At 45.6% G+C, this 3,821-nt stretch overlaps 1 protein-coding gene across 1 annotated transcript in view; it reads left to right on the top strand.

The window, feature by feature from the left end:
• Positions 1–3,821, top strand: part of GLCCI1 (glucocorticoid induced 1) — a gene marked incomplete at its 5' end in the record, with an annotated part of 95,980 nt that overhangs the window by 40,752 nt on the left and 51,407 nt on the right. The gene's annotated exons all lie outside the window — the stretch shown is intronic.

The following is a 3,821-nucleotide window of genomic DNA, read 5'->3' on the forward strand; positions in this document are numbered from 1 at the left end:
TTTATCCTCTGTGGCTCATTCCTCCCACCCACCCCCCCTTCCAAACTCTTGCACATCCCCTCCATTGCATATACATGGTGAACAATCTGTCTTCACTGAGACTTAGGCCCTTTCTTCCCAAAACAGCAGCTTTCTTTCACCTTTTGAATTTGTAGTGTATTACAGCTGATTATTAAAAAGTATGGTTTTATTATAGTTATCCTGTCTTCATCCTCACTGTAACCCACTTACTGCATCTCATCTTCAACTAGGCAAGTAAACTCTATGGGGCAAGGACTCGCTCCCTTGCCACAGAACATGGATATAAGGGCCTTGATGACTCAATCTGTTAATTGGTACTATAATATATAGCCACTAAGCTCTTGGCTATCTTTAGCCCATCTTTGAGCACATGACCTTTATAAAAGGATAGATGCATCTAAAGGAACAGTATATAATGCTGTTCTTGTGGCCCACTGGGATTCAGTAATTTATCCCTGTGTGACACTTTTGATGCTACTTCATACTGCTTTTTATCACAACTTTGGCAACTTCATAAATGGAGAGGAAATGAACAGGTGTTGTTGTAAGACAGGGTTGTCCAAGTGGTAGGTCTCTTTGGCCATGTGCAGCCTGCAAGCAGTAAACATGTGGTCCATGGGTCCTGGTAGCCACCTCTGCATGGCAGGGGGTGGGAATTGCCCAGGGTGGGGAGTGGACACCAGTGCTACATGTGGTTCCCAGCCGTGCAGAAGTTGGGCAGCCCTACTGTAGGACAAGGCACTGATGAGAAGCTACCATGAATAAATGGTTCAAGATTTTAGTCTGAGCAGAAAAGCTGGCTAGCTGCATTTATTCAAATCCTAGAAAGTTAGGGTTCGAAGGGACCTCAGGAGATTTAGTCTAACCCCCTGCCCAAGGCAGGACCATCCCCAACCAAAGCTCATCCCAGCCAAAGCTTTGTCTAGCCAGGTTTTGAAAACCTCCGAGGATGAAGCTTCTACCATCTCTCTGGGTAACCTGTTCCAGTGTTTTACTACCCTCCTAGTGAGAGAATTCTTCCTAATATCTAACCTAAACTTCCCTCCCTGCAACTTGATACAGTTGTTCCTTGTTCTGTCATCTGCCACCACTGAGAACAGTTTAGCTCCATCTTCTTTCAGATCCCCCTTGAGGTAGTTGAAGGCTGCTATTAAGTTCCCTTGTGGCCTCCCCCCTCTTCTCTAGTCTAAATAAACCCAGTTCTCTCAGTCTTTCCTCATAAGTCATGTCCCCCAGGCTCCTCCTCACTTTTATTGCTATCCTCTGGGCTCTCTCCAATTTGTCCACATCCTTTCTGTAGTGGGGGGGGCCAAAACTGAACACAGTACTTCAGATGTGGCCTCACCAGTGGTGAACAGAGGGGAAGAATCACTTCTCTTGACCTACTGGCAGCACACCTACCAATGCAGCCCAGTATGCCATTCTCCTTGGCAGCAAGGGCACACTGCTGGCTCATATTCAGTTTATTGTCCACTGTAACACCCAGGTCCCATCCTGCAGAGCAGCTGCCCAGCCAGTTAGCCCCCAGCCTGTACTGGTGCATGGGATTGTTCCGTCCTAAGTGCAGGACTTTGCACTTGCCCTTGTTGAACCTTATGAGATTCCTTTTGGCCCAATCCTCCAATTTGTCTAGGTCACTCTGAATTCTAGCCCTACCCTCAAGCATGTATCTGCTGCTCCCCCCAGCTGAGTGTCATCTACAAAGTTGCTGAAGGTGCAGTCATGCCATCTTCCAGGTTGTTAAGACCTTGAAAAAAACTGACCCCTGGTCCGTTCATCCAGCCCAGACTTCCTTAGCTTGCCTGAGAGAATTTTGTGGGAGACTGTATCAAAAACCTTGCTAAAGGTACATCTGCTGGTCTTCCCGCATCCACAGAGCCAGTCATCTCATAAAAGGCAATCAGGTTGGTCAGGCATGACTTGCCTCTGGTGAATCCACGCTGACTGTTCCTAATCACCTTCTTCTCATCCAAATGCATAGAAATGGATTCCTTGAGGATCTGCTTCATGATTTTTCCAGGGACTGAGGTGTGAGGCTCATGTGTTTGTAGTTCTCTGGATCCTCCTTTTTCCCTTTCTTTAAATATGGGTGCTGTTTGCCCTTTCCAATCATCCTGGCCCTCTCTCGATCGCTATGAGTTTTCAAAAAAGATAGCTAGTGGCTCTGCAATCATGAGCCAACTCCCTCAGCACCCTCAGGTGCATCCTATCTGGCCCTATGGACTTGTACGCGTCCAGCTTTTTTGAGTAGTCCCTAACCTGTTCTTTCTTCTTCTCCAGCTGTGCTGCCTGGTGCAGTAGTCTGGGAGGTGACCTTGCCTGTGAAGAGTGAGGCAAAAAAGGCATTGAGTGAGCACATTAGCTTTTTCTGCATTCTCTGTTACAAAGCTGCCTCCCCCATTCAGTAAGGGACCCACACTTTCTCTGGTCTTCCTCTTGCTACCCACATGCCTTGTAGAAACCCTTCTTGTTACCCTTCACATCATTTGGTAGCTGCAACTCCAATTGAACTTTGGCCTTCCTGATTTCAACCCTCCAGGGAGTAGTTTTCTTTACATGTGCTGTAAACCCCTGCTTACAAATACTTATGCTATACATCTACGTCTCTTAGTCTATAAAGAAGAAATCTGCTTTGCTTTCTCATTTTTCAGGAATTAGATATGGGGTTGCTTGACTCTAAATTTGCTATTTCTATAATGTCCACATTAGTGGTTTTACCTTTTTCTTCAATCTGTGCAGACATGTAAGTCTGAATTCTGAGTTCTCCCACTGAGCTTACTGGGGTTATTTACATGTGTAAAGGTAGTTGCATTCATAAATGTCAAAGGATTATGGCTTGGCTGTGTTTACCCATGGAGAAGCATGAACCAACCATAGCCTTGTAAAGAATTTCAGTTAAAGACAAGATTACAGTACAGTAAAAGCTGAGTTATCCGGCACCTTACAAGCTGGCATGCTCTGTTATCCCACTTGTAAGGGGAAAGTGAAACCAGGAGTGCCCACCGTGGCACTCCCGGTTTCACAGGCCCCCACAGCCCGGGGCATAGCAGCCTGCTCAGGTCCCCCCTCCCTGTCCCACAGGGTCTACAGGAGGGCTGGCAATGCGGTGGGAGGGGCGGTGGCACCCCAGATGCGGAGGGACAGGCAGCTGCCCAAACAGGCAAAGGCGCCTGTTTGGGCCACTCAGTTATCCGGCATATTCTGTTATCCGGCACACTCCATTCCCCCTGGGTGCCAGGTAACAAAGCTTTTACTGTATATTGGGAGAGTATAAAGACCTCTAAAAAGAGCCTAAATGATTGCTTTTTTGATTCAATTTTTAAATCTCTGAATATTTGTACTGCGTCTAGTTTAAAGTAGTTCTAGCTTTTTCCTTACCAGAATACCACACTGCTGTTGGAATACTTGAAAAAATATATAAGTTAAACTTCGCAGTTGTGACTTATCTGTCAATTCATCTTCTGTCTATAAAATTAAATTGAGGAGAACTACATTTTTGCTTGCTTCTCACAAATATGGTATTACCTTGCGCTAGGGCTTTGTCTCCCTCTGCTGTCAGTTCTGCTTTTGCTTGTCTGTCTGTTCAAGATATTATTGCCAGTATGTATTTTTTCTTTTCACTACAATTTTTTTAAACTTCTCTTTTTTTTTTTTTAATTTCTTTAAGTTTCTGATATATACTTACAGCCTCAACAGACACTTAAGACTTTAGTGTGGAAACGCACCTCCAGTTATTGTGACCAGACTGCAGAAGTGTGTTTTTCATCTCCACTTCAAACCCGCCCCCCCCCCCCCCCCCC

This window comes from Gavialis gangeticus, unplaced genomic scaffold (genome assembly GCF_001723915.1).
Source record: "Gavialis gangeticus isolate Ggan-Ray unplaced genomic scaffold, GavGan_comp1, whole genome shotgun sequence".
Lineage (NCBI taxonomy): Eukaryota > Metazoa > Chordata > Crocodylia > Gavialidae > Gavialis > Gavialis gangeticus.